General features: G+C 41.8%; 1 protein-coding gene across 1 annotated transcript in view; it reads right to left on the bottom strand.

The window, feature by feature from the left end:
• Nucleotides 1-20,842, bottom strand: part of syndig1l (synapse differentiation inducing 1-like) — a 78,597-nt gene extending 57,755 nt beyond the window's left edge. Inside the window, exon 1 of the mRNA XM_029700401.1 lies at nucleotides 20,257-20,842. The gene's annotated coding sequence lies outside the window, so the exon portion shown is untranslated. The remainder of the gene's footprint in view (nucleotides 1-20,256) is intronic.
• Nucleotides 20,843-24,117: the final 3,275 nt, after the last annotated feature.

Raw genomic sequence — 24,117 nt, forward strand, 5'->3', positions numbered from 1 at the left:
TGTGTATATATGTGTGTGTGAGTATATGTGTATATATGTGTGTGTGTGTGTGTATATGTGTATATATGTGTGTGTGTGTATATATGTATGTGTGTGTGAGTATATGTGTATATATGTGTGTGTGAGTATATGTGTATATATGTGTGTGTGTGTATATGTGTATATATGTGTGTGTATGTATGTGTGTGTGAGTATATGTGTATATATGTGTGTGTGAGTATATGTGTATATATGTGTGTGTGTGTATATTGTATATATGTGTGTGTGTGTGTGTGTATGTATGTGTGTGTGAGTATATGTGTATATATGTGTGTGTGTGTGAGTATACGTGTATATATGTGTGTGTGAGTATATGTGTATATATGTGTTTGTGTGTGTGTATGTATGTGTGTGAGTATATGTGTATATATGTGTGTGTGTGTGTGTATATGTGTATATATGTGTGTGTGTGTATATGTGTATATATGTGTGTGTGTGTGTGTGTGTGTATGTATGTGTGTGTGAGTATATGTGTATATATGTGTGTGTGTGTATATGTGTATATATGTGTGTGTGTGTGTGTGTGTGTATGTATGTGTGTGTGAGTATATGTGTATATGTGTGTGTGTGTGTGTGTGTGTATATATGTGTATATATGTGTGTGTGTGTGTATATGTGTATATGTGTGTGTTTCCAGTGCCCAAAAGTATTCATCCCCCTTGGCGTTTTTGTTGCATTACAACCTGTAATTTAAATACATTTTTATTTGGATTTCATGTAATGGACATGCACACATAGTCCAATTTTGTGAAGTGAAATAAAAAAATTACATGTTTAAAAAAATTAAATTAAATTAAAAACAGAAAGGCGGTGCATGCATATGTGTTCACCCCCTTTGCTATGAAGCCCCTAAACAAGATCTGGTGCAATCAATTACCTTCAGAAGTCACATAATTAGTTAAATAAAGTCCACCTGTGTGCAATCTAAGTGTCACATGATTTGTCACATGATCTCAGTATATATACACCTGTTCTGAAAGGCCCCAGAGTCTGCAACACCACTAAGCAAGGGGCACCACCAAGCAAGCGGCATCATGAAGACCAAGGAGCTCTCCAAACAGGTCAGGGACAAAGTTGTGGTGAAGTACAGATCAGGGTTGGGTTGTAAAAAAATATCAGAAACTTTGAACATCCCACGTAGCACCATTAAATCCATTATAAAATAAATGGAACGTGCCAAGAGAGGGCTGCCCACCAAAACTCACAGACCAGTCAAGGATGGCATTCATCAGAGAGGCAACAAAGAGACCAAAGATAACCCTGAAGGAGCTGCAAAGCTCTACACAGAGATTGAAGTTTCTGTCCGTAGGACCACCGTACACGCCAGAGAGCTGGGCTTTACGGAAGAGTGGCCAGAAAAAAGCCATTGCTTAAAGAAAAAAACAAACAAACAAACACGTAAGCTTTTTGGCCATCAAGGAAAACGCTATGTCTGGCGCAAACCCAACACCTTCCATCACCCCGAGAACACCATCCCTACAGTGAAGCATGGTGGTGACAGCATCATGCTGTGGGGATGTTTCCCAGGGACTGGGAAACTGGTCAGAATTGAAGGAATGATGGATGGCGCTAAATACAGGGAAATTCTTGAGGGAAACCTGTTTCAGTCTTCCAGAGATTTGAGACTGGGATGGAGGTTCACCTTCCAGCAGGACAATGACCCTAAGCATACTGCTAAAGCAACACTCGAGTGGTTTAAGGGGAAACATTTACATGTCTTGGAATGGCCTAGTCAAAGCCCAGACCTCAATCCAATTGAGAATCTGTAGTATGACTTAAAGATTGCTGTACACCGGAACCCATCCAACTTGAAGGAGCTGGATCAGTTTTGCATTAAAGAATGGGCAAAAATACCAGTGGCTAGATGTGCCAAGCTTATAGAGACATACCCCAAGAGACTTGCAGCTGTAATTGCTGCAAAAGGTGGCTCTACAAAGTATTGACTTGGGGGGGTTGGGGTGAATTGTTATGCACGCTCAAGTTTTCAGGGTTTTTTAGTCTTATTTCTTGTTTGTTTCACAATAAAACAATATTTTGTATCTTCAAAGTGGTAGGCATGTTGTGTAAATCAAATGATACAAACCCCCAAAAAATCTATTTTAATTCCAGGTTGTAAGGCAACAAAAGAGGAAAAATGCCAAGGGGGTGAATACTTTCGCAAGCCACTGTATATGTGTGTGTATGTGTATATATATATATATATATATATATATATATATATATATATATATGTATGTGTGTGTGTGTGTGTGTGCGTGTGTGTGTGTGTGTGTATGTGTGTGTGTGTATACATGTATTTATATATGTGTGAGTGAGTGAGTGAGTGAGTGAGTGAGTGAGTGAGTGAGTGAGTGAGTGAGTGAGTGAGTGAGTGAGTGAGTGAGTGAGTGCACCTCCCTCCCCACAGATGTCGATGCTCTCATCCTTATGGCTTGTTTGAATGAATGAATGAATGAATGAATGGATGGTGAATGGATGGATTCATGGATGGATGGATGGATGATGATAAATGGATGAATGGATGATGAATGGATGGATGAATGGATGATGAATGGATGGATGGATGAATGGATGATGAATGGATGGATGAATGGATGATGAATGGATGGATGGATGGATGAATGGATGATGAATGGATGGATGAATGGATGATGAATGGATGATGAATGGATGATGGATGAATGGATGGATGGTGAATGAATGGATTAATGGATGGATGGTGAATGGATGGATTAATGGATTAATGGATGATGAATGGACGGTGAATGGACAGTGAATGGATTGATGAATACATGGATGCTATCACTCACTTGACATACCAGTACACCCCTGGACAGCACGCTAGTCTATCGCAGGGCCATACCCCCAATCTATCTCCTTAAAAGGTGCCCACTAGAGGGCAATGCCGCCCCTATATTTATAGGTAATTCCTGCCCTAGAGCAGAAATGCTTGTTTAAGTTCCACCTCTGAAGAATGACTGTTATGATATGGAACTTGGGGAAGGTTAGTGTTAGGACATAGTCAAACACACTGTCCATGAAACACTTCCACACGCCATCCACACTCCATCCCCCAGGGGGCAGCAGGTGCTAGGTCTAGGTGCTGAGCCTGGTGGATAAGCACATTATGGTGCTGCCAATTAGGGTGATCGTCAGTTGTTGTCGCGGCTTGCGAGTCGTGAGGCTGTTGATTGGTTTGATGGCCACGAGACCTTTCGTTTGTTTTTTATCTTTAGTTTAGGCATGCCTGTTCACTGTTTTCCTTTTTGTATGTATTTGTTTCCGTCACCATGTGAACATATTAATCCTCTTGGTTTCCCAAAGGAGACAAGACAGAGCTGTCCCTGGACCTAGGGTAAGTTTGCTGTCTCCCTGCACACTTTCATTCAGGTTACAGACCAGTTAACTAGGCCTAAGACCGCTAGACTTAGCGAGTGCAACAATGTCAGCAGGCTAGTTAAATTGGTTTCTTAACGATGATGCAGGCTACTTAAACATATTCACGAATTGGGGGTGGGAAAGAACGTCATGGTGCTTTCCACGTGGCGGGGAGGAACATCAATAAAATAGGGGAACTGACAGCTGTCAGCGTAGCTATTGGAGGACCAAAAAAACGATACTGATTTATCGGCCTGATTTTTATATATATATTTGTAATAATGACAATTACAACAATACTGAATAAACAATGAACACTTTTATTTTAACTTAATATAATACATCAATAAAATCAATTTAGTCTCAAATAAATAATGAAACATGTTCAATTTGGTTTAAATAATGCAAAAACGAAGTGTTGGAGAAGAAAGTAAAAGTGCAATATGTGCCATGTAAAAAAGCTAACGTTTAAGTTCCTTGCTCAGAACATGAGAACATATGAAAGCTGGTGGTTCCTTTTAACATGAGTCTTCAATATTCCCAGGTAAGAAGTTTTAGGTTGTAGTTATTGTAGGACTATTTCTCTCTATACCATTTGTATTTCATATACCTTTGACTATTGGATGTTCGAATAGGTACTTTAGTATTGCCAGCTTAACCTTGGGAGTTGATAGGCTTGAAGTCATAAACAGTGCAATGCTTTTACGCATTGTGAAGAGCTGCTGGCAAATGCAGTAAAGTGCTGTTTGAATGAATGCTTACGAGCCTGCTGCTGCCTACCACCGCTCAGTCAGACTGCTCTATCAAATCATAGACTTAATTATAATATAATAACACACAGAAATACGAGCCTTAGGTCATTAATATGGTCAAATCCGGAAACTATCATTTCGAAAACAAAATGTTTATTCTTTTAGTGAAATACGGAACCGTTCCGTATCTTATCTAACGGGTGGCATCCATAAGTCTAAATTACATTGCACAACCTTCAATGTTATGTCATAATTACGTACAATTCTGGCAAATTAGTTCGCAACGTGGCAGGCAGCCCAAACTGTTGCATATATCCTGACTCTGCGTGCAATGAACGCAAGAGAAGTGACACAATTTCCCTAGTTTAATATTGCCTGCCAAAATGCATTTCTTTTAACTAAATATGCAGGTTTAAAAATATATACTTCTGTGTATTGATTTTAAGAAAGGCATTGATGTTTATGGAAAGGTACATTCGTGCAACGATTGTGCTTTTTTTGCAAATGAGCTTTTGTTAAATCATCCCCCGTTTGGCAAAGTTGGCTGTCTTTGTTAGGAAGAAAGAGTCTTCAGACAGTTCGCAACGAGCCAGGCGGCCCAAACTGCTGCATATACCCTGACTCTGTTGCACAGAATGCAAGATAAGTGACCCAATTTCCCTAGTTAAAAGAAATTCATGTTAGGAGGCAATATTAACTAAATATGCAGGTTTAAAAATATATAGTTGTGTATTGATTTTAAAGAAAGGCATTGATGTTTATGGTTAGGTACACATTGGTGCAACAACAGTGCTTTTTTTGCGAATGCGCTTGTTAAATCACCCATTTGGCAAAGTAGCCTGTGATTCAATGATAAATTAACAGGCACCGCATCGATTATACGCAATGCAGGACAAGCTAGATAAACTAGTAATATCATCAACCATGTGTAGTTAACTAGTGATTATGTTAAGATGGATAGTTTTTTATAAGATACGTTTAATGCTAGCTAGCACCTTACCTTGGCTCCTTGCTGCACTCGCATAACAGGTGGTCAGCCTGCCACGCAGTCTCCTCGTGGAGCGCAATGTAATCGGCCATGATCGGTGTCCAAAAATGCAGATTACCGATTGTTGTGATACTTGAAACCGATTAATCGGTCGACCTCTAATGCTAACCTTAGCTAGCTTTCATGCTAACCTCATCTAGCTAGCTAATGTTATCTGTTGTTGCTGGGTTTTATTTAACTACACCATATTCATAAGATTAGCCAGTTGGCTCTGTGGCTAGTTCTGGTTCTGGAGCTGGATTTGTCATAAGCATTTAGTGAAATCTTCGCCTCAGACGAAAACCAGTAAACTTTGACTTCGCCATCTATTGTTATATCCAAAGTTTTGGCATCTTCCATAAAATACATGCGTTTTTCTACATCGTAATGGACACAGGGCAACCTTTGGTAGGTAGGCTGCTGGCAGGCTTTGGCTGCGGGAGAGCAAAGCCAAGTCAACCCATGCTCATGGTTCTTACAAGGGAAGTGAAATGATAGGCTTCAATGACTTTAACAACAACCTGAGAGCATCAGTCATGAAACACCAATACAAATGTAACAAGAGCACAACAAAATACACTGAACAATAAAATAAACACAACACGTAACAATTTCAAAGATTGAAATAAATAAATGAACTAGGCACTAATCTATGGATTTCACATGACTGGGAATAAAGATATGCATCTCTTGGTCACAGATACATAAAAAAAAGTAAGGGCGTGGATCAGAAAACTAGTAACTATCTGGTGTGATCACCTTGACATCATCTCCTTCGCATAGAGTTGATCAGGCTGTTGATTGTAACCTGTGGAATGTTATCCCACTCCTCTCCTAATGGTGGTGCAAAGTTGCTGGATATTGGCGGGATATGGAATACGCTGTCGTACACGTAGATCCAGAGCATCCCAAACATGCTCAATGGGTGACATGTCTACATGGCCATGGAAGAACTGAGGACATTTTAAGCTTCAAGGAATTGTGTACAGATCTTTACGACATGGCGCCGTGCATTATCATGCTGAAACAAGAGGTGATGGTGGCGGATGAATGGACCACATGATCTTGTCACGGCATCTCTGTGCATTCAAACTGCCATCGATAAAATGCAATTCTGTTCATTGTCCGTAGCTTATGCCTACCCATACCATAACCCCACCGCCACCGTGGGGCACTCTGTTTGCACCATTGACATCAGCAAACCGCTCGCCAACACAACACCATCTGCCCGGTACAGTTGAAACTGGGAGTCACCCATGAAGAGCACACTTCTCCAGCGTACCAGTTACCATTGAAGGTGAGCATTTGCCCACTGAAGTCGGTTACGACGCCGAACTGCAATCAGGTCAAGACCCTGGAGTGCACGACGAGCCTGCAGATGAGCTTCCCTGAGACGCTTCCTGACAGTTTGTGCAGAAATGTCTTCAGTTGTGCAAACCCACAGTTTCATCATCTGTCCGGGTGGCTGGTCTCAGACGGACCCACAGGTGAAGAAGCCAAATGTGGAGGTCCTGTGCTGGCGTAATTACACGTGGCCTGTGGTTGTGAGGCTGTTTGGACGTACTGCCAAATTCTCCAAAATAACGTTGGAGGTGGCTTATGGTAGAGATATAAACATTACATTCTCTGGCTACAACTCTGGTGGACATTCCTGCAGTCAGCATATCAATTGCACACTCCCTCAAAACTTGATACATCTGTGACATTGTGTTGTGTGACAAAACTGTACATTTTAGAGTGGCCTTTTATTGTCCACAGCACAAGGTAGACCTGTGTAATGATCATGGTGTTTAATCAGCTTCTTGATATGCCAGACCTGTCAGGTGGATGGATTATCTTGGCAAAGGAGAAATGCTCACTAACAGGTATGTAAACACATACAGTACCAGTCAAAGGTTTGTACACACCTACTCATTGCTTTTGTGGAGCGATAGGTAACGATGCTTCGTGGGAACCAGTTGTTGATGTGTCCTGAGGGTCCCTGGTTCGAGCCCAGGTTGGGGCGAGGAGAGGGATGGAAGCCATACTGATACATTGGTAATCCTGTCGAACGCAACCTTTTTTTTATAATGTGTTGTGTAGTGGAGCTGCTCTCCACTTTCTGGAAGTTTTGAAATCAGTGGAATTAGAGTATGATAGCTAAAAAGATGGAGAAAACACCTGTCTCCGGATTACATCTTCAAACTAAGGGCAACCGTGGCCTCAGATTGCAGCCCAAATAAATGCTAAGTAACAGACACATCAATTGTTCAGTAGAGACCGCGTGAATCAGGCCTTCATGGTCGAAATGCTGCAAAGAAACCACTACTAAAGGATACCAATAAGAAGAAGAGACTCGCTTGGGCCAAGAAACATGAGCAATGGACATTCGATTGGTGTAAATCTGTCCTTTCGTCTGATGAGTCCAAATTTGAGATTTTTGGTTCCAACCACCGTGTCTTTGTGAGACGCAGAGTAGGTGAACGGATGATCACCACATGGTGGTTCCCACCATGAAGCAAGGAGGAGGAGGTGTGATGGTGCTTTACTGGTGACACTGTCTGTGATTTATTTAGAATTCAAGGAATATTTAACCAACATGGCCACCACAGCATTCTGCAGCGCTACACCATCCCATCCGGGATTATCATTTGTTTTTCAACAGGACAATGACCCAACACACCTCCAGGCTGTATAAGGGCTATTTGACCAAGAAGGAGAGTGGTGGAGTGCTGCATCAGATTACCTGGCCTCCACAATCACCTGACCTCAACCGAATTGAGATGGTTTGGGATGAATTGGACCGCAGAGTGAAGGAAAAGCAGCCAACAAGTGATCAGCATATGTGGGAACTCTTTAAAGACTGTTGGAAAAGCATTCCAGGTGAAGCTGATTTAGAGAATGCCAAGATTGTGCAAAGCTGTCATCAAGTCAAACGGTGGCTACTTTGAAGGATGTGTTTAACACTTTTTTGGTTACTACATGATTCCATATGTGTTATTTCATAGTTTTTATGTCTTCACTATTATTCTACAATGTAGAAAACTGCAAAATAAATTTAAAACCTTTGAATGAATAGTTGTGTGTCCAAACTTTTTCGGTACTGTATTTTTGTTCAGTATAGATAAACCGGTTCCTTGAGTTTTATATCACGTGAGCCTGTTCATTACAGGATAGACACTAGTGGTTTAGCTGCACCAATCAAAGCAGTGAAGCAAGACTTGGTCAAAACCATTAATCTCTGGGTGACGGTGGGAGCAGGGTTGCAAAATGTAATCATATCACGCAAATATACCATTTATAAAATGGTCAGATGCTACATTTTTTATACAGACTAGCTCAAAAATAAGTGAACATTTACAAATGACGCAATGGATAGTTCATTTTCTGGTAAAAATTGGAGGTGCAAAAACATACACCTTGTATTTTAATTTGCTCCATGGCACAGTGTAAACTACAGCGAAAAGCTATTAGGTTCAGCTCAGTCATGGCTTGTGAAGAGGGAACACTTTGTAGGTGTTTCTGATGATTAAACAATGCCATGCTTGTGTATGGTAACATTCAAATAACACCCAACCCTGAAAAGAAACATAGACAAACATATTAGCACGTCATATCGTAAGGGAAACACATGGCATTGACACAGAAAAAGTCTGTAGTCCCCACTTCAGATTTCCCACATATATCCTACTTTTGACTAAAATTATGACTTGCTGACTTCAATCACTGTGCAACATCATATGTAAGCTCTGGTATTTCTTTTCTTGTGGTACTTCAATGCTGAGTGCCAAGCAGATATGCAGTGGGTTACAGTATTACAGTCTTTTGATATGACAGGGGCACAAACTTCCAACATTCCAATCTCAGGGCGGGCACTCTAACCACAAGGCCACTGAGTCGGTCCTATGCCTAGTTAAATAAAGGTTATTTCAAAAAATGTCATTATGTATCCCATAACTACCATGTTATACATGTATCCCATAACTACCATGCTATACATGTATCCCATAACTACCATGTTATACATGTAGCCCATAACTACCATGTTATACATGTAGCCCATAACTACCATGTTATACATGTATCCCATAACTACCATGTTATACATGTATCCCATAACTACCATGTTATACATGTATCCCATAACTACCATGTTATACATGTAGCCCATAACTACCATGTTATACATGTAGCCCATAACTACCATGTTATACATGTATTCCATAACTACCATGTTATACATGTATTCCATAACTACCATGCTATACATGTATCCCATAACTACCATGTTATACATGTATCCCATAACTACCATGTTATACATGTAGCCCATAACTACCATGTTATACATGTATCCCATAACTACCATGTTATACATGTATCCCATAACTACCATGTTATACATGTAGCCCATAACTACCATGTTATACATGTATTCCATGACTACCATGTTATACATGTATCCCATAACTACCATGTTATACATGTATCCCATAACTACCATGTTATACATGTAGCCCATAACTACCATGTTATACATGTATCCCATAACTACCATGTTATACATGTATCCCATAACTACCATGTTATACATGTATCCCATAACTACCATGTTATACATGTAGCCCATAACTACCATGTTATACATGTATCCCATAACTACCATGTTATACATGTAGCCCATAACTACCATGTTATACATGTATCCCATAACTACCATGTTATACATGTATCCCATAACTACCATGTTATACATGTATCCCATAACTACCATGTTATACATGTAGCCCATAACTACCATGTTATACATGTATCCCATAACTACCATGTTATACATGTAGCCCATAACTACCATGTTATACATGTATCCCATAACTACCATGTCATACATGTATCCCATAACTACCATGTCATACATGTATCCCATAAACGACCATGTATCTGCCATAGACATTCAGTACTAGATGAATAAGTAAAGGAATCTGGGGCAGGTCTGGCCTGCTTGGCTGGCTGCCTATGGAACTGAAGCAGCCAGTCACCGTGGTATGACCACCTAAAGAGAAGATTGATTATGTATCCAGTGACCTTCTAAACCCTGGCGTTTTATCCATGCCTCATTCACCACAGCCTGGGAACACTATCAGGAGACCACACAGCTCACTATCCCTCGTTTTTACGTCAGTCTCTAGGTTTTCAGTCTGAAGTGGTTCACCTATTAATCCCCCTCCCCCCGTATCTCTCTCTCTCTCTCACTCTCTCTTTCTTTTCTTTCACTCTCTCTCTCATTCTCTCTCTCTTCCTTTCTGTCTACCTTTCTGGGTTTTCAGTCCATCTCTCTTCTTCTCTCTCTTTCTTCACTACCTCTCCTTTACTCCTTCCCCTGCCTCTCCCTCTTTCTTCACTACCTCTCCTTTACTCCTTCCCTTGCCTCTCCCTCTTTCTTCACTACCTCTCCTTTACTCCTTCCCCTGCCTCTCCCTCTTTCTTTCGCTTCTCTCTCATTCTCTCTCTCCTTCCACCTACTCACTCTTCATCCTCTTGCCCCCACTGGCTTCCACATAGTCCCCCCCCCCCCATGAATAAACCAGCAGGTCTTTGGTCCCAGGAAGCACTGGGGCATGGTTGAACACAGCACACTCCTCAGGGGTTCATGCTGGATTAGCTTTGTGTTGCCATGCTGGCCGTCATAATGACACTGTTGTTTCAACTCATTCCTTCCTGTTTGGCGCTACGCTACGTGCTTCCACACTCACGTCATGGAGGGCATGAATTGGCCACAGACAATGCACCTTCATACCGGATACAATTGGTTGGATAAGCTTTGTCTCACCCTGCTGGTGTCGTTGCTCCCCATTCCTTCCTGTCTGACACTTCCTTCAACAAAAGGCGCTATCTAGAACCTAAAGGAGTTCGTCGGGCTGTCCTCATAGGTGAAGCCTTTGAAGAACCCTTTTTTGTTCAAAGGTAGAACCCTTTTGGTTCCATGTAGAACCCTTTCCACAGAGCAATCTATATGGAAACAAAAAGGGTTCAACCTGGAACCAAAACGGGTTTTCCAATGGGAGGTCTTCAGAGTACCAGTTCGACCCAACCAAGAGACAGAAGCTGGTCTGAATTAGTTAAAGCTCTTCCTCCTCCACATCGTGGTTCCCCTTTCAGACAGTGATGATGCTGAATGCTATTCTGCACATATTGAACATCAATGAATGATAATGACTAACTCACTCTTCCGTTCCAATCTGTTTCTAAATAGACAGCCAACTGGCCGGCACATCACCAAGCTTGTGGTCTTGTCTGGAAGCTGCTGGTAGACTAATCTACGTCCCAATTGGCACCCTATTCCCTATGTAGTGCGCCGCACCCATAGGGCTCTGGTCAAATGAATGCACTATATAAGGAATAGGATGCCATTTGGGACACAGAACAAACCTTAATTTTCACACAGTCTCTGAAAAGCCATTCATACTCAGTTCATTGTCTGTTACTGTAAAACCCATTCATACTCAGTGCTGTCTGTTACTGTAAAACCCATTCATACTCAGTGCAGTTTCTATTACTGTAAAACCCATTCATACTCATAGATGTGTATTACTGTAAAACTCATTCACACTCAGAGCTATGTATATTACTGTAAAACCCATTCATACTCAGTGCTGTCTGTTACTGTAAAACCCATTCATACTCAGTGCAGTTTCTATTACTGTAAAACCCATTCATACTCATAGATGTCTATTACTGTAAAACCCATTCACACTCAGTGATTTGTCTATTGTTGTAAAAGCCATTCATACCCAGTTCAGAATCTATCACTGTAAAACCTATTCATACTCAGTGCTATGTCTATTAACGTAAAAACATTCATTCTCAGTGGTATGTATATTACTGTAAAACCCATTCATACTCAGTGATATGTATATTTCAGTAAAACCCATTCATACTCAGTGATATGTATATTACTGTAAAACCCATTCATACTCAGTGATATCTACTACTGTAAAACCCATTCTTACTCAGTGATATGTCTATTTCTGTAAAACCCATTCATACTCAGTGTTGTCTATTACTGTAAAACACATTCATACTCAGTGCTGTCTGTTATTGTAAATCCCATTCATACGCAGTGCTGTCTGTTATTGTAAATCCCATTCATACTCAGTGATGTCTGTTAAAGATCTAGCCATCTACACCAGCTTGCGTGTGTGTGTGTGTATGTGTGTTACAGAGCTAGCCATCTACACCAGCTTGCGTGTAGATGGCTAAAACCCATACACTTCATCATGGAGCCAGACAGGCAGGACCTGGAAATTGAGGTTTATGGGTTAGGCACACATGAATGGAGCTGAGTTTGGTGAAGGGAGGCTGGCTGATGGATGGAGCGGAGTTGTGTGAAGGGAGGCTGGCTGATGGATGGAGCTGAGTTGTGTGAAGGGAGGCTGGCTGATGGATGGAGCTGAGATGTGTGAAGGGAGGCTGGCTGATGGATGGAGCTGAGTTGGGTGAAGGTAGGCTGGCTGATGGATGGAGCTGAGTTTAGTGAAGGGAGGCTGGCTGATGGATGGATGGAGCCGAGTTGTGTGAATGGAGGCTGGCTGATGGATAGAGCTGAGTTGGGTGAAGGAAGGCTGGCTGATGGATGGAGTTGAGTTTAGTGAAGGGAGGCTGGCTGATGGATGGATGGAGCCGAGTTGTGTGAATGGAGGCTGGCTGATGGATGGAGCTGAGTTGTGTGAAGGGAGGCTGGCTGATGGATGGAGCTGAGTTGTGTGAAGGGAGGCTGGCTGATGGATGGAGCTGAGTTGTGTGAAGGGAGGCTGGCTGATGGATGGAGCTGAGTTGTGTGAAGGGAGGCTGGCTGATGGATGGAGCTGAGTTGTGTGAAGGGAGGCTGGCTGATGGATGGAGCTGAGTTGTGTGAAGGGAGGCTGGCTGATGGATGGAGCTGAGTTGTGTGAAGGGAGGCTGGCTGATGGATGGATGGAGCCGAGTTGTGTGAATGGAGGCTGGCTGATGGATGGAGCTGAGTTGTGTGAAGGGAGGCTGGCTGATGGATGGAGCTGAGTTGTGTGAAGGGAGGCTGGCTGATGGATGGAGCTGAGTTGTGTGAAGGGAGGCTGGCTGATGGATGGAGCTGAGTTGTGTGAAGGGAGGCTGGCTGATGGATGGAGCTGAGTTGTGTGAAGGGAGGCTGGCTGATGGATGGAGCTGAGTTGTGTGAAGGGAGGCTGGCTGATGGATGGATGGAGCTGAGTTGTGTGAAGGGAGGCTGGCTGATGCAGGACACAGTAGATACACCATGCCGATGGTGATGGAAAAAGTATTTATATGTGTGTGTGTGTGTGTGTGTGTGTGTGTGTGTGTGTGTGTGTGTGTGTGTGTGTGTGTGTGTGTGTGTGTGTGTGTGTGTGTGTGTGTGTTGGAGAAAGAGAGAAAGAGAGAATGAGTGAGTGAGTGAGTGTGTGAGTGAGTGAGTGAGTGAGTGAGTGAGTGAGAAGGAGACAGAGACAGTGAGCTATATGTAGCCTACATAACCTGGGTTTTGTTGTCTGGCATCAGTAGCTGGTGGATGACAGGTGACAACACAACTGAGGAGAGGTTTCACCTCCACCTGTAAGCAGCATAAAGGTGTTACCTACTCAAGCCTATACCAGTGGGGCCACTGTAACCAGCAGGCTTGGTACATAGGAGACGGTGGGGTAAGTTGAGGCACTGTTTCAAGGAAACCATACACAAAAACATTTTTTTTTTGAGCTACAGACTTCTGGGTTGTACAATTGGATTTGTCTATTTCTTCTGCATCCATAGAGCCGCGGTGTTTGTTCGACGAGGGTGGATCATAAATTGTAGTGTCTATAATACTGTAAGAGGTTCTTCTACATAGATCATAGGAAATCCCAGGACACAGTGTCTATAATACTGTAAGAGGTTATTCTACATAGATCATAGGAAATCCCAGGACACAGTGTCTATAATACTGTAAGAGGTTCTTCTACATAGATCATGGGAAATGCCAGGACACAGTGTCTATAATACTGTAAGAGGTTCTTCTACATAGATCATAGGAAATCCCAGGACACAGTGTCTATAATACTGTAAGAGGTTCTTCTACATAGATCATAGGAAATCCCAGGACACAGTGTCTATAATACTGTAAGAGGTTCTTCTAGATTATAGGAAATCCCAGGACACGGTGTCTATAATACTGTAAGGGGTTCTTCTACATAGAAGATAATAGGACATCTATAATACTGTAATAACCTCACATAGCTGCAGTGACAAACTCCACACAGTTGTCACTGACTTGTTGGATTTTCATTTCTGTACTCACAGCATTCATATAAATTAATTTTCATTTCTGTACTCACAGCATTCATATAAATACATTTTCATTTCTGTACTCACAGCATTCATATAAATTAATTTTCATTTCTGTACTTACAGCATTCATATAAATACATTTTCATTTCTGTACTCACAGCATTCATATAAATTAATTTTCATTTCTGTACTTACAGCATTCATATAAATAAATGTTCATTTCTGTACTCACAGCATTCATATAAATTAATTTTCATTTCTGTACTTACAGCATTCATATAAATACATTTTCATTTCTGTACTCACAGCATTCATATAAATTAATTTTAATTTCTGTACTCACAGCATTCATATAAATTAATTTTCATTTCTGTACTTACAGCATTCATATCAATTAACTTTAATTTCTGTACTTACAGCATTCATATAAATTAATTTTCATTTTCATTAGGCTTTTGTTTTTGGCTGACCTTTTTTTTATTGACATTTTGTCAATAAAGCTCATGAATACAACTGTTTTATGTCAAATTATTTTGTGTTTCACTTGTATCCCTGGTTGTCCTGAAAATAAAACGGTAAACCACTTCATCTTGAGGCTAAATATAAGGGCTGGACATTCAGATAAATGAAAATGTCGATTTTTGCTGGGATCTCGGGACTGATAGGGTTAAAGACTGCTGTAGTCCTACAGTATGATCCAATCTCTTAACACACACACGTGGATAATGGAATAGGTAACATGTAGATTGATCCTTTTAGGAACTACTACAGTCATCAAAGGAAACAGTGGCAACACCAAGTCATAATCCACTAGAATTGAATCCTTTCTAATGATGTTATCAGGAGCCATCATCACTGATAGCCTTGCTCTCTCATCTTCCTGTACAGCACACAGACACAGGCACAGACACAGACACAGACACACACAGAGACACACACACACACATATATCACTGATAGCCTTGCTCTCTCATCTTCCTGTACAGCACACAGACACAGACACAGACACACACACACACACACACACACAGACACACACACACACACACACATCACTGATAGTCTACCCATGTCATCTCGGTGTAGAACACAAAATAGCACAATATTACAACTCCTGCTACCACAGGGCCACTTACTAGGGACCTTCAGAAGCTCTTTAACCTTACAGCTCTAACACACACACACACACACACACACACACACACACACACACACACACACACACACACACACACACACACACACACACACACACACACACACACACGCGGCATGCGTCACACACACACACACACACACACACACACACACACACACACACACACACACACACACACACACACACACACACACACACACACACACACACACACACAGGCATGCGTCTCACACACACACAGGCATGTGTCTCTCATACACACACACACACACACACACACACACAGGCATGTGTCTCTCATACACACACACACACACACACACACACAGGCATGTGTCTCACACACACACAAGCATGTGTCTCACACACACAGACGCACACACACACACACACACACACACGGGCATGCGTCTCACACACACACACTCGTGTGAATGATTTAAAGGGAGGAGTGTGTGTGTTTGTCCATCCCTCTGCATGTGTGTAGCCACAAGGTTGTTCCAGGGCTGTTGCAGAGTGCCCAGTATGTATGGACATGCTATTATTGGCCATTGATTACAGTTCCCCTGGTGATAACAGGGAGGAGGGACTCCATTATCCAGTTCAACACAAGACCCTCTGAAAGACAGGGAGGAGGGACTCCATTATCCAGTTCAACACTACACCCTCTGAAATGTCTGACTCTAGGGATACGGCCAAAACGGCACTTATTCCCTAGAGATGTAGAATCTGAATTTGAGACAGTTTGCTAAAGGAGGAAAATAAAATGCATTCGGAATATATTTAAACCCCGTCCCTTTTTCCACATTTTGTTACGTTAAAGCCTTATTGTAAAATAGATTCAATATTTGTTTTCCCTCAACAATCTAAACACAATATCAAATAATGACAAAACAAAAACAGGTTTTTAGAATTTTTTGCAAATGTATTACAAATAAAAAACAGAAATACCTTATTAACATAAGTATGCAGAACCTTTGCTATGAGACTCAACATTTAGTTCAAATGCATCCTGTTTCCACTGATCATCTTTGAGATGTTTCTACAACTTGTGGTCATTTCAATTGATTGGACATGATTTGGAAAGGCACACACCTGTCTGTATAAGGTCCCACAGTTGACAGTGCATTTCAAGCCATGAGGCTTGAAAAAACCAAGCCATGAGGTGGAATGAATTGTCCATAGAGCTCCGAGACAGGATTGTGTCGAGGCACAGACCTACGGAAGGGTACCCAAAGAATCTGCAGCATTGAAGGACCCCAAGAACGCAGAGGCCTCCATCAATCTTAAATGGAAGACATTTGGAACCACCTAGACTCTTCCTAGAGCTGGCCACCCAGCCAAACTGAGCAATCAGAGGAGCAGGGCCTTGGTCAGGGAGGTGACCAAGAACACGATGGTCACTCTGACAGAGCTCTGGAGTTCCTCTGTGGAGATGGGAGAACCTTCCAGAAGGACAACCATCTCTGCAGCACTCCACCAATCAGGCCTTTATGGTAGAGTGGCCAGAAGGACACCACTCCTCATTAAAAGGCACATGACAGCCCGCTTGGAGTTTGCCAAAAGGCATCTAAACAAGGTTCTCTGGTCTGATGAAACCAAGATTGAACTGTTTGGCCTGAATGCAAAGTGTCACGTCTGGAGGAAACCTGGCACCATACCTACGGTGAAGCATGGTGGTGGCAGCATCATGCTGTGGGAATGTTTTTTCAGCAGCAGGGACTGGGAGACTAGTCAGGATCGAGGGAAAGATTAATGGAGCAATGTACAGAGAGATCCTTGATGAAAACCTGCTCCAGAGCGATCAGGACCTCAAACTGGGGTGAAGGTTCACCTTTCAACAGAACAACGACGCTAAGCACACCACAGCCAAGACAACGCAGGAGTGGCTTCCCTAGCCTTCCCTGTGGCTCAGTTGGTAGAGCATGGTGTTTGCAACGCCAGCATGGTGTGTGCAACGCCAGGGTTGTGGGGTCGATTCCCACGGGGGGCCAGTACAAAAAAAACAAAAAAAATGCATGAAATGAAATGTATGAAATGTATGCATTCACTAATGTAAGTCGCTCTGGATAAGAGTGTCTGCTAAATGACTAAAATGTAAAAATGAGACAAGTCTCTGAATGTCCTGAGCGGCCCAGCCAGAGCCTGGACTTGAATCCGATCAAACATCTCTGGAGAAACCTGAAAATAGCTGTGCAGCAAAGCTCCCCATCCAACCTGACAGCGCTTGAGAGGACCTGCATAGAAGAATGGGAAAGACTCCCCAAATACAGGTGTGCCAAGCTTGTAGTGTCATACCCAAGAAGACTCGAGGCTGTAATTGCTGCCCAAGGTGCCCCCCCCCCCCTAAAAGAAAATGTGTTTTCACTTTGTCATTATGGAGTATTGTGTGTAGGTTGACGAGGGAAAAAAATGATTTAATCAATTTTAGAATAAGGCTGTAACGTAAGACAAAATGTGGAAAAAGTCAAGGGGTCTGAATACTTTCCAAATGCACAGTACTCCTTCAGCAACAGGAGATATTAATTATTATGTGGACATTTTTTCTAGGGATTTTTCATTAGGGTAAATCAAGTCTGATATTTTAAAGTGGAAATTACAAACTTTAGAAACCTTTTTTACCTTGGATACACTACAAGTTTGCATTTCCTGCTGTGCAGCAAAAATTTGCAGCAGCAAAAGAGTGATCAAATTAAGATCCTACATCTTAATGAGTTAAATGAGTTGGATACGTATGTTCTATCTGAAACATTTCCTCCTCTACTGTTAGAAAAACTATTTTATAACGAAATCCTTCTGGATCGGAATTCTTTGGATATACAGCTCTGTTTTGGATTGAGAAAACCTCCCTCCTTTCTCTGGGTAGATCTAAGAAGAGACGGATGTTGTATACTGCTGCTGTTCCTTTTAACACACACACACACACACACACACACACACACACACACACACACACACACACACACACACACACACACACACACATTACACACACACACAACTCTGAGAGAAGATGGATGTTTCTGTATAGTAGTGCTGTTATTCTTCCATTCTCTGGTATTAGCCCTGAGAGGAGGGATGTATTTCAGTGCTGTGTGTGTGTGTGTGTGTGTGTGTGTGTGTGTGTGTGTGTGTGTGTGTGTGTGTGTGTGTGTGTGTGTGTGTGTGTGTGTGTGTGTGTGGTGTGTGCGTGAGAACATTCTACACCATTAAAAAACGAATTCAAATTGAAATACCGATTACAATTAGGCTAAAACTAATTGAATATGTCATTGAACCAAATGCACTTGATGGCAGCGAGGTGTGGGGTCCACTTGCAAAACAAGATTTCACCCATTGGGACAAACACTCCATTGAAACAATGCATGCAGAGTCCTGGAAGATTCTTCTACATGTCCAGAGGAAAACTAAGCCAACATCCATTAACAATAAAAACTCAAAGAGAAATTCCGTTTTGGAAACATCTAAAATACAGTGACCTCGTCTAATATAATTATCAAGAACTTCAATACCAAGAGCTGAGCAAAGAAGAGTCACTTCATCCAGCTGGTCCTGTGGCTGAGTTCACAAACCTGTTCTACTAACACACTGAAGTCTCAGGACCCTCATCCAGCTGGTCCTGGGGCTGAGTTCACTAACCTGTTCTACTAACACACTGAAGCCTCAGGACTAGAACATCCAATCAATCAGAATAAACCAAATAATGACACAGTCAAAACAAAATTACATTACCTATTGAGAAACACAAGCACAAAGCAAAATGCAGTGCTATCTGTCTCTAAATCGACAGTACACCATGACGAACTATTTGACCATGGTTACTGATCAAAACCTTAGAAAAACCTCTACAAAGTACAGGCTCAGAAGAGCACAGCCTTGCCATTGAGAAGGGTAGACAAGAGGAAAACCTGGCTCCCAGTAGAGGAAAGGCTGTGCAACCACTGCACAACAGCAGAACCTGAGACAGCTGCATTTCCTGACAAAATGTAAAACAATTAGAGAGTGGCATATTTGTTTCTATTTCATGTATTCATGCATAGGCTTTTGCCGATGAATGACATGCTTTTGTCACTCACCTCTCAAACCACCTGAAACATTCCGAAAGTAACTCTCAGTGTTTCACAATCCTATAAACCAAGTAATTAAACTATCCTTATCTAATGCAGTAATACAATACATTACAATGCACTGATGGGGTAGACAATTGCACAACACTTGGCAGCAGGTAGACTTGAAAAATCACGGAGACAAAGCGCGGGAGCGTCCTATAAACCAGGTCTTTATCTGCACCGTTCTGCCACCGACACACAGACACATCATAACCTATGTGCAATGCGTGTGCTGTATATTGGTTTACCTAAATAGCAACAGTAAAATCCGAAGATTGAACATAGGCTATAGTCTTTATATCGATTTGAGTTGATAATGTACATTTAGGCAGTTGATAAATGTTCTCAGAAATCAAAAAGCACTCCATTCACTCCGCGCTGAGACATGATGTACTTACCTGCAGGCTGTGATTGTAAACACCAAAATCCCATGCAATGTTGTTGTATGCGTAAAGAACGACTTGGTCACATTGTAAAATAAGATCTAAAATACAATACCTTAGCTGCGAATTCCTGACAATCCAATCGTAGTTTGACGTGTACAGCCACTTGCTTGTATTTCTTTAGGCATTATTGTGGGTTGATGTGTGAGCTCAGTGATAGCCTGGTCCTTCTCTTTGAAAAGGACTCATCTGACGTGATCGCGTCTGTTAAGGAGTCGGTTATTTCACTGCGATCTCTCCAATGAGAGACACGAATGGGTCTCGGCGTGGTGATTGATATAGAAGAATAAATTTGCACCAAACCACTTGGATTACGTTTTTTTTTTAGAACGACACGAGTCTCTACTTCTCTGTTCTGATCGGCAGGGTTCTAATACAGTCGTTTATTTATTTTACAAACAGAAGTACTTTTTTATGTTCAGAAAGACAATTTCAGAGGATGCTTTAAAAAAAAAATATATATATTAATCCCAAAATACTGTATGTATTGTCGTCTTTCTTTTTCCAAATTAGACAGTCCAGTTTGCGAACTGTTTTGCTGAGAAGTGCAATACAAGTTCCACCAAGCCTGATTGCAGCAGCATTCTGTCACTGTCTGCACTGTATGTGTATGTTCGCGCGGCATCCACACATGTTCAGCCAGTACACCGCGGAGAGGTTATTGCGAGTCTGGTATAGCAGGTCACAACTGCAACCTGACAACACCTTGGTTAAATGAAGAAGCTTCTTCTCCCGCAGCGGTTATCGTTAGAACGAGGGAAGGAATTAATGGCAGTACGCACAGCACAGGCTCTTTGCTGGAGTCAAAAGATGTGACTCGTGTTGTAACCTACAACCTTGTACTGTGCGCGACAATTTTTTTTTTTTTAGAAAGGTAGCGAGGTTTCCATTCAATTGGAGACAGATTTTCATGCCAATTATTCTACATCCGCATAAAGAAAGAATGCGCATTTTTCCCACCAGCGGTGTTTATACCAAACGGATTTGCGTGATGACGTAGTGCACACAAAATGTACTTTTTTTCGCTTAAATGTTCATGTACTTAATACAAATCTAAAGTTCAACGTCATTTTTTTTAACTCAACTGATAGTTTTGTCACAAAAACTTTTGAGTTAAATAGCAAACGTGCCCACTCTGGTCTTGGCATGTGCGCTCTAGCCAACAGCTAAACAGACACAGTGTGGGTAGCCTGTGCAGCTAGTCTACATGTTGAGAATATTATGGATAAGAGCGAGACTATTTTTATTTATCAAACGGCAGTCAAGCATAATTTTTCATGTCACCAGAATAAGACACTCAATATTTATTGGAAGGTCGCTGTGAAGTTCATAATAACTTATTTTTATATGTAGCCTAATAAACTGCATGGTTTCCCGAGTCGTAGTGGGAGGACTACACAACATATCATCGCGTGACTCCATGTTTACTTCAAAATTATGGTTATTATATCAACATTTGAGTATTAAAAGCGTTTCCACCACCATTTCTCTCAGAATTAATTTTACTGACACGAACAAAAATATCCCACCCTGTCCAACAAACAAAGTATCTGTATTGCATTCATACAATTGTACCAAAACGACCTGTTTCCATCACAGCTGTCCTTATTTATGACTTTACTCCAGAAAAAAACTGTGGATGGAAACGTGGTTTTAGTGGGACGGACATTCTCAGCGATGCGCCCTGCTGCTGTGCGTGCTCGTGGCGGTTTGGAGAGATACATGAAACCGAGGTTGCAAAGATTATAGAATTGTAAAGAATTGTCAGTGGTAACGTAACACATTTTAGATGACTAAAAAATGATTACCATGTCCTCATTTCACCCACTCATTTTCATTAAAACATATGAGAGTAGGCATAACCGGTAATAAACAACGGTTGTGGTGGTCATTCCGGGAAATAGAACTCTTAGTATTTTAGTGGCTGGGATTTCAAAAAACAACGCAGATTTCTGTTTTCGATTGAAATTCGTTTCAATGTATCCCCCGCTATTATGTACTATTCAAAGGTTTTGTTTGGTAAAGTCAATATGGAAGGCAGACAAAGTCCTGGGTTCAAATATCTCAATTACTTTCACATACATTCGAAGGAAATATTCATATCTATCTGTCTGTCTCTCTCTCTCACACACACACACACATATATATATATATATATATATATGAATGACAGACAGACAGACAGACAGACAGACAGACAGACAGACAGACAGACAGACAGACAGACAGACAGACAGACAGACAGACAGATAGATAGATAGATAGATAGATAGATAGATAGATAGATAGATAGATAGATAGATAGATAGATAGATAGATAGATAGATAGATAGATAGATAGATAGATAGATAGATAGATAGATAGATAGACTCAGATACACTCCCATGCATTTAACCCAGGTATTTGAAAATAGTATCTGAAATAATTATTTGAAAATCCTCTTAAATACAATTTGGTCCACACTTTTTCATCCCAAATAACCATTAAAATACTCAAATTAAAGAACTTGTTTTGGGCTGTGTATTTGAAAATACCCAAATACGTAGAAAAATGTATTCTAAATGTCAAATACTCAAATACACATGTATTTGAATCCTGGTCTGCTTGTTAACCCAGCTCATAGGGGCGACTTCCCCTTCCATTATTCTTTCTTTCTGAGTAGCCTTCTCCTCGGGCTATTGCCAGGGATTCTCCCAGTGTGTTTTCTGCGCCTGAGATGGTTAACAAACAGAGCTCATGTGGAGAGGAGCCTTTCTCCTTTCAGGCTTCTTTCTACAAGGCGTCTTTCTTCCTGCTACTTTACACTTTTTCTCAATCGCTTTGGCTCAATTCTCAAAAGAGAATTATTCTTTTTCAAAACAATAAGTTCAAATCTCTGAATAAGGAGTTTCTTTTTCACCCCAGATTTGAATTTCTTATTCATTTAAGCAAATTGCACATGTTTTGGTACATGTTTGCAAAAGAGTAAGTACAATTGTCTACAATTTGCACAATTACTACATGTACATGGCTGATCAAAACTGCTGAGTTGATTCTCAGTGAATGTATCATACTCTTCACAACTTCACAACATTCTTTCATCGTGTGAGCCGTCACATGCAAAATTATCAATTAAATTATCAAAATCAGTCAGACATACATGTATATTCCATAAATATCTACGACATGGAATGGTGGTGATATCTGCTAAATTGGCTAATTACCTGCCAGGTGACGTAGTAATGAAATAGGAATCACAATCTTACCAATCAACCAATCAAGTTTGGAAGCATATATATGGAGCTTGCTTGATTGGTTGATTGGTAAGATTGTGACACCACCCCTAACACCACCACAATCACCACCATTTTAAACATGGAGGAACATCACAATGCTGAACAGCAGCTCCATGCTCGTGGAAGAGATATAAGAACATGTATAAGAATGCGTGGGGGTGGTGTTGGTGTTGGGGTTGGTGGTGTTGGTGGTGGGGGTGGTGGTGGTGGTGTTGGGGGTGGTGGTGGTGGTGTTAGGGGTGGTGGTGTTGGTGATGGTGGTGGTGGTAGGGGTGGTGTTGGTGGTGGGGGTGGTGGTGGTGGTGTTGGGGTATGGTGGTGGTGGTGTTGGGAGTGGTGGTGATGTTGGGGGTGGTGTTGGTGGTGGGCGTGTTGGGGTTGGTGGTGGTGGTGTTGGGGGTGGTGGTGGTGTTGGGGGTGGTGGTGGTGGTGTTGGGGGTGGTGTTGGTGGTGGGGGTGGGGGTGTTGGGGTTGGTGGTGGTGGTGTTGGGGGTGGTGTTGGTGGTGGTGGTGTTGGGGGTGGTGGTGGTGGTGGTGGTGTTGGGGGTGGTGGTGGTGGTGGTGGTGGTGTTGGGGGTGGTGTTGGTGGTGTTAGGGGTAGGGGTGGTGTTGGTGGTGGTGGTGTTGGGGGTGGTGATGG

This window comes from Salmo trutta, chromosome 1 (assembly GCF_901001165.1).
Source record: "Salmo trutta chromosome 1, fSalTru1.1, whole genome shotgun sequence".
Taxonomy (NCBI): Eukaryota; Metazoa; Chordata; class Actinopteri; order Salmoniformes; family Salmonidae; genus Salmo; species Salmo trutta.